This window comes from Scyliorhinus canicula, chromosome 20 (assembly GCF_902713615.1).
Source record: "Scyliorhinus canicula chromosome 20, sScyCan1.1, whole genome shotgun sequence".
In the NCBI taxonomy this organism is placed as follows: Eukaryota; Metazoa; Chordata; class Chondrichthyes; order Carcharhiniformes; family Scyliorhinidae; genus Scyliorhinus; species Scyliorhinus canicula.
Window position 1 is genome coordinate 15,536,748 of NC_052165.1, and position 14,047 is coordinate 15,550,794.

General features: G+C 43.6%; 1 protein-coding gene and 1 non-coding gene across 2 annotated transcripts in view; both read right to left on the bottom strand.

Moving 5' to 3' along the window:
* LOC119954893 (ras-related protein Rap-1b) overlaps window positions 1–13,496 on the bottom strand; it is a 60,275-nt gene extending 46,779 nt beyond the window's left edge. The window contains exon 1 of the mRNA XM_038780520.1: window positions 13,430–13,496. The gene's annotated coding sequence lies outside the window, so the exon portion shown is untranslated. The remainder of the gene's footprint in view (window positions 1–13,429) is intronic.
* Window positions 13,056–13,125, bottom strand: trnag-gcc. Its single transcript has one exon. It is a non-coding gene; the product is annotated as a tRNA-Gly (tRNA).
* Window positions 13,497–14,047: the final 551 nt, after the last annotated feature.

Here is a 14,047-nt window from a genome sequence, read left to right on the forward strand (position 1 = left end):
CTTGGCCATGCTAAATTGCCCCTTAGTGTGCAAATGTTAATTGGGGTTGCAGGGTTATGGGGATGGGATGAGAGACTGGGTGTAGGTAGAGTGTTCTTTCAGAGATTTGATGCAGACTTGATGGGCCGAATGGTCGCCTTCTTCACTGCAGGCTGCAGTGCTGGTATTCTACGAGCACCATTTGTGACTCCACAGACAATGTCCAGGCTTGGACTGACAAGCGGCAAGTACAAATGTTTATGTTATAGGCAATACACAGGAGCATTACAAAGAACAATACAATGCCGAGGCACAAAAGGAGATATTAGGAGGACCAATTAGTCAAAAACACAAAAGCCAATAGTTAGGGGAATGCCGCTATCTGGGGCTGCAGCATGTAAATGAGAAATAAGAGGGAGTGAAGGATAAGGAAACAGTGCAGTATAGTAATAGTAGCTATTGCACGTTTGCTGGCTATATTTAGATAGATTAGAATGGAAGGAGAGGAGAACAGTCTTGCCTTGCTGGGTGATAGCTGAGAGGCATTGGAGCAGGATGATATGGTCAACCACGTCAACGGTTATGGACAGATTGAGAAGTAGGACAAGGGAAAGTTTACCTTTGTCCATCACATAGGATGTTATTTGATAGGAGTTGATTCTGTAGCAGAGGCAGAAATCTAATTGGAGGGATTAAAACATGGAGTTCCAGGAAAGTTGAATAGATTTGAGGGGCGACAACAGCATAATTAAGTATTTGCAGAGGAAAGGGAGTTCTTTTAATTTATAGTACCAGATTCTTTTTTTTTCCAATTAAGGGGCAATTTAACGTGGCCAATCCACCTACCCTGCACATATTTGGGTTGTGGGGTGAGACCCACACAAACACAGGGAGAATGTGCAAACTGCACACGGACAGTGACCCAGGGCCAGGATCGAACCCAGGACCTCAGCGCGTGAGGTAACAGTGCTAACCACTGTCCCACCACGCTGCCCAGGGATTAGTTTCCAAGGATAGTGGGATCAAAGGTTGGTTTCTGGAGGGGATGATGACAAATTAAGATAGGGGAACAATGCCTAAACAGAGAATCATTAACAATATTAGCAAACATGGGGCCCGCTGACGAAGTTGAGTGATCAGCAGTTTAGTGGATTTCATGGACAAGATGCACTCAGAGGGTGTGGGAGATGAGGGGTGGGCGGAGAAAGAGAGAGAGAGGGAGAGAGAAAGAAATGAGAGAAAGATGCAAATTCAGGGCTAGGATGGGGAGGAACATTGGAGGAAGTTTAGTTTGATGAGCGAGAGGATGGGTCACTACAACAAGTGGAATTAGCACCCTAGGTTGGAGAGGGGGAAAGTTGATCACTGTCCTAATTTAGGTTTCCCACTTCCAATTCGATGGCGATGTGTGAGCATCAGGAAGAATGGGTCTGAAGTGGATGTCCACAACAGCCAAAAGGCTTACAAACTCTCAATATTAAGGCTCAGACACAAATAAAGGCCATTTAGATAAGGCATCAGTCCATAACCAAAACCTGAGGAAATATACTCCTAGCAAGACAATGACATTCAGGGCAAATATAAAGAAAGGTTAATATTCTAAAAAAAAAGTTACTCACTTTTAGAAACTCTCCCAAAAAGTGATATATCCAACCCAGAAAGTATTTATTTTAGCTCCTGGCTTACATTTATTGTCTAACATGCACTGTTATAATCACTGAATACAGGACAGCACGGTGGCACAGTGGTTAGCACTGCTGCCTCACACCACTCAGGTCCCAGGTTCGATCCCGGCTCTGGGTCACTGTCCGTGTTGAGTTTGCACGTTCTCCCCGTGTTTGCTTGGGTTTCGCCTCCATAACCCAAAGATGTGCAGGGTAGGTGGATTAGCCACGCTAAATTGCCCCATAATTGGAAAAAATTAATTGGGGACTCTTAAATTTCTTTTAAAAAATAAATAATAATCTCCGCATACAATGCGGTAATTATAGCAAGTGTTTAAGTTGGTTAAAAAAATTAATTTTCAATCATGAGAAAATTTACTTGAATATTAAACTACAATGAGCTACTAGGTTTACCTGTTTGGCAGACAGCAGAAACTCTCTTGCTTCGAAAGTACAATGCAACAATATGGGCACCATTGTCACATTTCATGATTTTAACAGTCTGGTTTCAAGCTTCCTATATTTTAGCTAAGTTCTATGTAAACCAAGTTGGGGAACAATCATTGCTGGGGGAGCTGAGCTGTGCATTAGCCTTGACCAACTCCAAGACTGACCAACTGCTTCATGCAACACTGTTGGAAATCATTTAGCTTTGCTGTAGTTGGCATTTTGTATTGCAGGCAACCACTGGTATCACTGCTTCAGGCTTCTGATAGTATTAGTGCCAGGCACTTGCTGCATGGTTGCATTTAACAGCACAGCATGCTTACCAAACTAAATCCCTCAGCACAAAAAAGAATAGGAGACTGTTAAATCTCCAGGGAATTTAATGTTTTCATCTCACATGCTGACTGAATTGTACACTACAATACAATCAATATTAATTGCTTTCAAATTTACCCCACAGAAACTATATTAATTACACAGATACATGCTAATTAATTACAAATGGTATCACATCTGGGGAGTCAAGACTAAGCTGAGTCTTCAGGTGATGTGGGATCAGATGTCTAGGGATATTTGGACCAAGGCAGTAATAGATTTAGATGTACGCAGCAGCCAAGATCTAAATCACAACATCTTGCATCTTGATTCACCTCAATACCTTGAGTACTCCTGGCCCTCCACTATCATACATTACCATTTTCGATCCCTTTCCACAAAAATAGTATGGTCAGAACCGTCTGTCATATAGTTTTGTGTTCAACAGGACATTAGTAAGAGGGGGTAGGTATTGTGACAATTTTATTCAACACTAAACAACATACTATGCTGAAATATCACTTGATCATCTGAATATACAATGATTGCCCACCACTGGGGCCAATTTAAGAATCAACCATGTTGCTGTGGGCCAGAGCCACATGTGGGCCAAACCAAGTAAACCGGACAGATTTCCTTCCCTAAAGAACATAAGTGAACCAGATAGGTTTTACAACAATTATGTTTTCAAGGTCATCATTAGACTTTAAGTCCAGATTTTTAATTGAATTAAAATTTCACTAGGGCGGCACGATGGCATAGTGTTAGCACCGCTACCGCATGGCGCCGAGGATCCAGGTTTGATCCTAGCCCCGGGTCACTGTCCGTGTGGAGTTTGCACATTCTCCCCGTGTCTGCGTGTGTATCACTCCCACAACCTAAAAGATGTGCAGGGTAGGTTGATTGGCCGCGCTAAATTGCCCCTCAATTGGGACAAAAAAAAAATTGGGTACTCTAAATTTATTTTTAAAAATTCAAATTTCACCATCTACTGTGGCAGGATTCGAACCCCTGGGTCTCTGGATTACCAGTCCAGTGACAATACCAGCTCTTGGTCTGTAACATTGTAGGTAGCAGATAGAACGGTGGAGCAGACCCGATGGGCCGAATGGCCTAATTCTGCCATTTTATGAACCATGAAGCCCCACTGCCTCCGTATAAATTTCTTCAATCCTCCAGTTTTAGTTCGGTGTACAAATTTTAATCCCAGATTGACTTGACCAGATTAAGAGCAAAATTAAAATAAAAAATAAGTGCAATAGATGTTGGAAATCTGAAATAAAAACAAAGTGCTGCAAAAATTCCACAGATTCTGCCAGGCCTGCTGAGAGAGAAACAGAATTAACATTCGAGTCCAATATGACTCTTCGAGCCTGACCAGATTGTTTGCTCATAGTTGCTCCATCTTCTTTCAAGGGTCAAGTTTCTCGTGCGGCATGGATATTTAAGAGAAGCTGAGAGAACTAAATGGCAATTGCGACTGTCATGTAAAAATAAAATTCCAAAACGCAATTATCTGCATTTGAGCCAGAAGTACAAAACCACCATGCTTTGATGGACTGAACTAGCAAAAGACTATGGCATCACTCAAAAAAATCAGCAATTAAATCTGCCTAAAACAGGATTCTACCTCAAAAAGAATCAGAAGCATAGAATTCTGAACTGACATGAAACGGTTAAAAATTTCTAAACTCTAACGTTAGATCATCTTGAAAGGTTTAAAGAAGGCAGCGATAAAACGCTTGGGAATTTCAGACCAAATTTTATTGAAAAAGCTTTTAAAAATACATATCTCCAGAAGTTAATCCCAGATGATTAGAAAAGAACAAAATCGCATCATAGAAAATGGTCAGTCAACGAAGAGACCCCAGACATGACAAAAAAGTGTTAATAATTATGGATAGTTACCATGGAAACGTTTTGTCTGCAGAATAGGAATCTTGCCCACCTTACTTTGGCTGATGAACAATGGAGATATCAAGCTTTTCAAGGGTCCCATTAGACGTCCCTGTTTTTAAAATGAATTTCTGCTTAAGAAGCCAGGGCTGAATTCTCCATCAGTTTGCCGGATTCAATGACTTTTGTGAGAAGCATTGCAACCTACTTTTGCAGGTACAGCTGGTAAACGACAGGAGAATTGACAAATTTGAAAAAATTGAAGCTGATCCTCCAACAAGTAAAGCAAATCTCTGGTGTTCCTCAGTCTGACTGAATCACTGTTAATGACTGAACATCCAAATATCCATAGAATCCCTTCAGTGCAGAAGATGATCATCGGCCCACCCAGTCTGCACCGACTCTCCAAAAGAGAATTCTACCTAGGCCCACTCCCCTGCCCAATCCCCTTCAACATTGAGCAAGGCCAATCCACCTAACATGCACGCCTTTGGGCTGTGGGAGGAAAAACTTGTAAACACGGGGAGAACGTGCAAACTCCACAGACAGCTAACCAAGGCTGGAATTGAACCCAGGTCCCTGATGCCACGAGGTAGCAGTTCTAACCACTGTGCCACTCTATCCTTTGGACCTTTCAACCACCCACACAAAATTTGTGGGGATATGGAGAGTTTAGAACGTGGCAACTTTGCTCCAGATAATCTGACTCAACAGCCTATTTTAAGATGCTCTGAGATTGGACACTTTGTTCATTGAGTGACATAAGTTTGACGTAAAAACATGGGCTGGGCTGGGCAAAACTTGGAGCAGCAAATGCACAATTTAATTCCAAATGCAAACCATTCAAAATAACTGATCTTCACCTTACAGTAAAATATTGGATGTTTACATTTTTCCCTTATCGGTGAAATATAAATGACTTAAAAATAGCCTGGAGCTGTTTGCAAGTGATTCTAAGGAAAGTCCTCCATTGTTACAGTATTTATGTTATCATTTTGTCTGGTCCAAAAATCCTGCTATGTGCAACACAAAATTGCTTTGGCAATCGGTATTAGGGTGTAGCAGGATGCTGGATTGCGCACCAGCTTTCTCCGATGCATTAAACAGAAATTTGTCCTGGCAAGTATCCAACTAGTTATGACATTTCAAATGCTGCAATTTCCTTCCTCCTCACGTTGTTGTAGATTCAAAAATAAGTGACAAAAAAGGGCAAAATTAATCGACCAGCTCATAATTACAAAAAAAGCATTTTCCTAATCAGCGTTAATAATAGAACTTTGTATTTTGTACTGACCCCTCAACAGTTATTTTGTGTCATATAATCATTGGCAGGCAAGTCATCGAAAATGCTCTCCAGTCCCCCACATAGAATAAGATTCCCCCATCGAGAGCCTGACTTCGATTATAGAAAGTCCCGCACTGTCGTAGGAGAGTCTTGTACCAATGTGGCAATGAATTGCTACCGTGCAGAAGGAGGCTATTCGGCCCAATGATCTGCACTGAGGCCCACTACCCCACCCTAGCCCCAGAATTCCACCTAACCTGCACATCTTTTTACACTGAGGGGCAATTTATCATGGCCAATTGACCTAACCTGCACGTCTTCAGACTGTGGGAGGAAACCAGAGTACCCGGAGAAAACACACGCAGACACGGTGAGAAAGAGCTAACTCCACACAGACAGCTACCCAAAGCCGGAATTGAACCCGGGACCCTAGCACTGTCAGGCAGCAGCTCTATAACCACTGTGCCATCGTGCCTCCCAATGGAACAACCCTCTGATCCATTTGGGGGGGGGGGGGGGGGGGTGGAAGAGAGAGAGAGAGAGAAAAGTAAGGGCTTTGTCGTCGCCTCCTCCTCCTCCTCTTCCCCCCCCCCTCCCCCCAAAGTAACTTTACACTGGTGTTCTACAACTACTGATCATCAGTCACAGAAGCCTAGAAACGATCTTGTTGCGGTGCCTCATTATATTCAGCTGTGAAAACTTAGCTCGTGTAGGATCTTCTTTATCTAAAGCACAGATAAATTGTAACACACATTGGGATTTAAATCATCAATTCACAATCAACTGCGGTCCAAAGGCAGGAAACTGCACATAAAAGCAGATAGAACACAGGTGGCATCGGGTACCCCACTAGTCACTGCCAATTGGGGAAAAACCCATTTATTCCAACTTTTTGCTTCCTGTCGGCTAACCAGCTTTCTATCCATCTCAAGACATTACCTGCAATCCCATGTGCTTTAACTTTACATAGTAATCTGCTGTGTGACACCCTGTCAAAGTCTAAATAAACTACATTCATCTAGTCAACTCTACTAGTTGGGCAGCACGATGGCACAGTGGTTAGCACTTCTGCCTCACGGCACTGAGGTCCCAGGTTTGATCCCGGCTCTGGGTCACTGCCCGTGTGGAGTTTGCACATTCTCTCCGTGTTTGTGTTTGTTTCACCCCCACAACCCAAAGATGTGCAGGTTAGGTGGATTGGTCATGCTAAAAATGAATTGGGTACTCTAAAATTTAAATAAACTCTACTAGTTATATCTTCAAGGAATTCCAGTAGATTTGTTAAGCATGATTTTCCTTTTCATAAAATCGATGCTGATTATACCACTGGGAAATCCTTGATAATGGACTCCAGTAACTTCCCTACTACCAACATTAGGCTCATTGGTCTATAGTGCGGTTTCGCTCTACCTCCCTTTTTGAATAGTTCGGTTATATTAGCTACCTTCCAATCTGTTGGAACCGTTCCAGAGTCCAAAGAACAGCTGCAGCTCCGGGGACATTTGAGAAGCTCAATACCATCCAGAACAAAGCACCCCACTTGATTGACATTGCATCCACCACCTTAACAATTCATTCCCTTCACCACAACATTTGCTGTCTTGTGTACCATCTGTAAAATGCATTGGTGCAATTCTCCAAGGTTTCTTTGAAGCACTTCCCAAACCCATGACTTCTACCAATGTGAAGAACAAGGGAAGCAGATGAATCAGAACACCATAATTAGCAACTCTCTTCAAAGGGCACACATGATCCTGATTTGTAAATATATCACAGCAGTTGGGTAAAAATCCTAGAACTCCCTTCCCAATAGCACTGTGGGAAAACCTTCACCCCAAAGTACAGTAATTCAAAGAGGCAACCGACATTACCTTCTCAATAGCACTTGGGAATGGGCAATAAATGTTGGCTGCATCCCATAAATGAATGTTAAAAAGAATAACGTGCATTGAAAGGCAGAATTGCTTTACTGACTGGAGAATGCCCAATGGGAGGCAGCAGCTTAAACAAAATAAGACATCCAATCACTATTTCCAACTGTAGTCCGAGGGCGGCACAGCAACACAGTGGTTAACACTGTTGCTACACAGCGCCAAGGTCCCAGGTTCGATTCCCGCTTGGGTCACAGTCTGCAGTTTGCACCTTCACCCCATGTCTGCGTGTGCTTTCCTCAAATCTTCAAGAAGAAATTCACAAGTAGTGCGAATTGTGAAAACATATTGGCAGGGAGGGGCAGAGAGAAGGAGATCTCTGTCAGAACATCAAACTTTATTTTTAGATCAGGACAATCCGGTATGCAAATAGTCATTTGGTAGTACAGAACTTATGTAGTGCTGCAGAAAGACATGTCAAACCGTTTTGTCTTGCACTCATGTTGATACCAGCATAAGAAGAAAACAACAATTTATACTCGAGAAGAAGAGTGCCAATTGGTTGGCAAATGGACTCTGATTGGTTGAGGCACTGCAGTGGAGAATGCTCCAGTTAATGGTGACTGACCGATATTATCTATTATCAGTCATCAACTGGTACATTCTCCAGAGTCCACTTGCCAGTCAATCTGCATTCCCTTCTCATACAGTATAAATTATTGTTTTCCCCCTTATATTGGTAGAACATAGCACAGTACAGGCCCTTCAGCCCATGATGATGTGCCGACCATTTATCCTAATTTAGGATCAACCTAACCTACACCCCTTCAAATTTACTGCTGTCCATGTGCCTGTCTAAGAGTCGCTTAAATGTCCCTAATGACTCTGACTCCACCACCTCTGTTGGCAGTGCATGTCATACACCCACCACTCTGTGTAAAGAACCTACCTCTTGACATCTCCCCTATACCTTCCTCCAATCACCTTAAAATTATGTCCCTCGTGACAGCCATTTCCACCCTGGGGAAAAGACTCTGGCTATCCACTCTATCCATGTCTCTCATCACCTTGTACACCTCTATCAAGTCACTTCTCTGCCTTCTTCGCTCCAGTGAGAAAAGCCCTAGCTCTCTCAACCTTTCTTGATAAGACGTGCCCTTCAGTCCAGACAGCATCCTGGTAAATCTACTCTGTACCCTCTCCAAAGCATCCACATCCTTCCTATGAGGAAGAATGGAACTGGACACAATATTCCAAGTGTGGTCTAACTAGAATTTTATAAAGCTGCAGCAAAACCTCGTGGTTCTTAAACTCAATCCGCCTGTTAATGAAAGCCTTCTTAACCCTATCAACCTGAGCGGCAACTTTGAGGGATCTATGTACGTGGACCCCAAGATCCTTCTGTTCCTCCACACTTCCCAAGAATCCTGCCTTTAACCCTATATTCAGCATTCAAATTTGACCTTCCAAAATGAATCACTTCACATTTATCAAGGTTGAACTCCATCTGCCACTTCTCAGCCCAGCTCTGCATCCTGTCAATGCCCCGTTGTAACCTGCAACAACCCTCAACACTATCTACAACTCCACCAACCTTCGTGTCATCGGAAAACTTACTAACCCACCCTTCCATTTCCTCATCCAAGTCATTTATAAAAACCACAAAGAGCTGAGGTCCCAGAACAGATCCTTGTGGGACACCACTGGTCACCGACCTCCAGGCAGAATACTTTCCATCCACTACCACTCGCTGTCTTTTCCGGCCAGCCAATTCTGTATCCAGACAGCCAAATTTCCCTGTATCCCATGCCCCCCCAACTTTCAGAATGAGCCTACCATGGGGAACCTTATCAAATGCCTTACTGAAATCCATATACACCACATCCACTGCCCGACCTTCATCAATGTCTCGTCACATCCTCAAATAATTCAATGAGGCTTGTGAGGCATGACCTGCCCCTCACAAAGCTATGCTGACTATCTTTAATCAAACTATGTTTTTCTAAATAATCATAAATCCTATCTCTCAGAATCCTTTCCAATATTTTGCTCACCACAGACGCAAGACCGATAGGTCTGTAATTCCCAGGGATTTTCCTATTCACTTTCTTGAATAGGGGAGCAACATTTGCCTCCCTCCAATCATCCAGTACTACTGCAGTGGAGAGTGAGGACGCAAAGATCATTGCCAATGGTGCAGCAATTTCCTCCCTCGCTTCCCGTAGTATCCTTGGGTATATCCTGTCAGGTCCAGAGGACTTATCTATCCTGATGCTTTCCAAAATTTCCATCGGTCAACCAGTTAGAGTCTATTAACCTGGTTCACACTGTTATCATGGGCAATAAGGTCCCTCTCTCTAGTGCAGGGGTGGGCAAACTTTTCCGTGCAAGGGCCAAATTCAGAAATTCACAATTTTAAAGGGCCGCATAGTATATTAAGTAAAATAATTACTTCACCCGGTTATGATTCTGGGCGCCTCATATAGAACATAGAACACAGAACAGTACAACACAGAACAGGCCCTTCGGCCCTCGATGTTGTGCCGAGCAATGATCACCCTACTCAAGTCCACGTATCCACCCTATACCAGTAAGTAACCCAACAGCCCCCCCCCCATTAACCTTAAAAGAAAAATGAAAAAAAAAAATGTTTAAAAAAATTTTTTTTTTTTTTTTTTAATGACTTGGTGGGCCGCATAAAGACCTTTGGCAGGCCGCATGCGGCCCGCGGGCCGTGGTTTGCCCACCCCTGCTCTAGTGAATACTGAAGCAAAGTATTCATTTAGGGCCTCCCCCATCTCTTCAGACTCGAGGCGCAAGTTCTCTCCACTATCCCTGATCGGCCCTCCCCTCCTCTCACTCTGATCATCCTCTTATTCCCCACATAAGTGTAGAACGCCTTGGGGTTTCCCTAATCCTTCCAGCCAGGGCTTTTTCATGCCCCCTTCTAGCTCTCCTCACTCCATTTTTGAGTTCCTTCCTGGCTAACTTGTAGCCTTCTAGGGCAGAGTCAGATGCTTGCTTTCTCAACCTTACGTAAGCTTCCTTCTTCCTCTTGACTAGAAACTCCACTTCTCCTGTCATCCAAGGCTCCTTCACCTTTCCATTCCTTCCTCGTCTCAGTGGGACAAAACTATTCAGCACTCGCAGCAAGTGCTCCTTAAACAATCCCCACATTACTGTTGTGTATTTCCCAAAGAGCAATTGTTCCCACACTTTATGCTCCTCAGCTCCTGTCCAACAGCAGTATAATTTCCCCTCCCCCAATTAAATACCTTCCCATACTGTGTGTTCCATGACTATGGTAAAGGTCAAGGAGTTGTGGTCACTGTCACCGAAATGCTCTCCCACCGAGACATTTGACACCTGGCCCGTTATGTTGCCGAGCACCAAGCTCAATATGGCCTCCCCCCTAGTCGGCCAATCTACATATTGAGTCAGGAATTCTTCCTGTACACACCTGACAAAATCTGCTCCATCCAAACCATTTGCACTAGGGAGATTCCAGTCAATATTAGGGAAGTTGGAAGTCACCCATGAAAACAACTCTGTTATTTCTGCACCGTTCTAAGATCTGCCGTCCAATCTGTTCCTCCATCTCTCTGCTGCTATTTGAAGGGGGGGGGGGTCGGTCGTCCGAGAGAAAACTCCCAATACAGTGACTGCTCCTTTCTTGTTTCTGACTTCCACCCATACTGACTTAGTACACAAACCCTCCTTAACTACCTCATTTTTTGCAGCCGTGGTGCACTGCTTAATAAACAGTGCCACTCGCCCTCCTCTTTTACCTCCCTCCCTATTCTTCTGAAAACATCTAACCCCGGAACATCTAACAACCATTCCTGCCCCTGTGAAATCCATGTCTCCGAAATGGCCACAACAAAATAGTTCCAAGTACTGATCCATACTCTTAAGTTCATCTCCCTTATTCCTGAAACATGCACACTTTAACCCATTCCACTGAGTGCAACTTTTCCCTATTAACTGTCTATCCTTCCTCACAGACTTGCTGCATACTATTTCTGCCTGTTCAACAGCTACCCTATCCTCTGATCCATAGCTCTGGTTCCCATCCCCCTGCCAAACTAGTTTAAACCCTCCTGAACAGCTCTAGCAAATCTCCCACCCAGGGTATTGGTGCCCCTCCAGTTTAGGTGCAATCCGGCCTTCATGTACAGGTCCCATCTTCCCCAGAGGATATCCCAATGATCCACATATCTGAAGCCTTCCCTCCTGCACCAGCCCTTTGCCACATTTTCAGCTGCACTCGCTCTCTCTTCCTTGCCTCACTTGCACGTGGCATCGATAGCAATCCTGAGATCACTACTCCGCTTGTCCTGCACTTTAGCTTCCAACCTAACTCACCAAAATCACTTTTCAAGATCCTCAACCCTTTTCTTAGCTATGTCGTTGGTGCCTATGTGCACCACGACTTCTGGTTGCTCCCCCTTCCCCTTAAGAATCCTGTAGACTCAATACAAGACATCCCTGGCTCTGGCAATGGGAAGCAACATACCTTCCGGGAGTCTCGCTGGCGACCACAGAATCTTCTATCTATTCCCCTAACCATTGAGTCTCCTATCACTATTGTTTTTCTATTCTCCCCCCCTTCCCTTCTGAGCTACAAAGCCAGAATCAGTGCCAGAGACTTGGCCGCTAGGGCCTTCCCCCGGTAGATCATCCCCCCAACAGAATCCAAAACGGTATACTTGTTTTGAAGGGGAACGGCCACGAGGGATCCCTACACTGTCTGCCCGTTCGTTTTCTTTCCCCTGACTGTAACCCAGCGGATATGCCCTGTACCTTGGGTGTGGCTACCTCCCTGTAACTCTTCTCTATTATCCCCTCTGCCTCCCAGATAATCCAAAATTCATCCAGCTCCAGTTCCCTAACACGGTCTCTGAGGAGCTGGGGTTGGGTGCACTTTCCACAGGTCTAGTCAGCAGGCCACCGGTGGTATCTCTCACCACCCACATCCTACAGGAGGAGCCTCCATCCCCTCTTACCTTACAGAATAGAGCTGCCCTGTGGACCAACTGGAACTCCGCCCTCCGCTCCCAGTCAGCTGCACTCTCTAAACTCCCGGCTCCCTTCACACTCTTTGAGGAAATGTCGGAAATGAAATGAAAGGAGCACCTTACTCCCTCCTCACCTAACTCGCTCAGTCACCAACCTCTCACTATAGCACTCAAATGCACCCAAATTCAGCAGTGTAAACAAAGTCTGCACTGTAGCTTGCTCACCTTTATACTGGTAACCTTGCAAAATGTCCTGATGAGTGCAAGACAAAAAGGTTCAACATGTTTTTTTCAGCAAGTCTGGTAAGTTTCATTAATATCTGGCCAATTCTGAAGCTCAGTCAATAACTGCCATCTCTGAAGTCAAGAGTGGGTATGAAATGAAAAATGAAAATGAAAATTGCTATTGTCACAAGTAGGCTTCAAATGAAGTTACTGTGAAAAGCCCCTAGTTGCCACATTCCGGTGCCTGTTTGGGGAGGCTGGTACGGGAATTGAACCGTGCCACTGGCCTGCCTTGGTCTGCTTTAAAAGCCAGCGATTTAGCCCAGTGTGCTAAACCAGCCCCAAAAATTATGTTTGCATTGGCCGGGAATCGAACCCGGGCTCCCGCGTGGCAGGCGAGAATTCTACCACTGAACAACCAATGCAATATTACGCTATCTTAAAAAGTACTGATCAAAACTGATGAATAATATTGTCTGATAACCACTGAATCTGTCCGCTAACCCTAGTGCAATTTGAGGAAAAACTGGCTGAACAGTGATGTTCTATTAGCATTGAACCGTTCCAGATTGGCCAGCAAATCTTCTGCAATTGAAATACAAAAAGAAAATTCTGAAAACTGACACCACTGAGGCTCAATACTTCCTACTCATTCTGTTTATGGAAATACTGTCACTTCATATTTAGAAGACAACCACCACATTTAATTTATCATGCTTAGTAACTTACAAGTCTTCAGTCCCTTGCATTAGATGTAATGATGCAGCAACTGGGTCCAGACTTCAACGACTTCCACCTACAAAGTTAGAGATTTAAGACAACAATAATGAAATGTATATTAATGTTTGAAAATGTATTCTATAAGTGTAGAGTAATAAAACAATACAAAATTGGATCACTGATTAACTTTCACAATTGTCAAAATATATACTTATCTACATGGTTGGTGAAATCTCCTTTTTCAATATCCAGTATAGACAAATTTAAAAACAAAAGATACAAATATACAGAATCTCTTATTCTGAATAGAAATGGAAAATTCTAGAGAAAGTTCTTGTGGTACAAGTATTTTGGACTGTCTTACACACTTGTTCTTATCAATGAATATCAGCCGTGGGACCCTTCTGGTCAGGATAGCCGTCAGATTTTCTACATATTGGACAATTCATGTCCACTTTTTTCGTCACAAGCAGTGTTAATCCAGCTGCAAGCAACAAATGTGCAGGGATAATTTTCCCATTTCCTTTTAAAGATATAATTTTATTATTATGAACTGTAATTTTGAACTTTGTACGTGCAACAGCTTTGGTGAAAGTCGGTTTTGGGGTGATTTAGACCAATAAAACA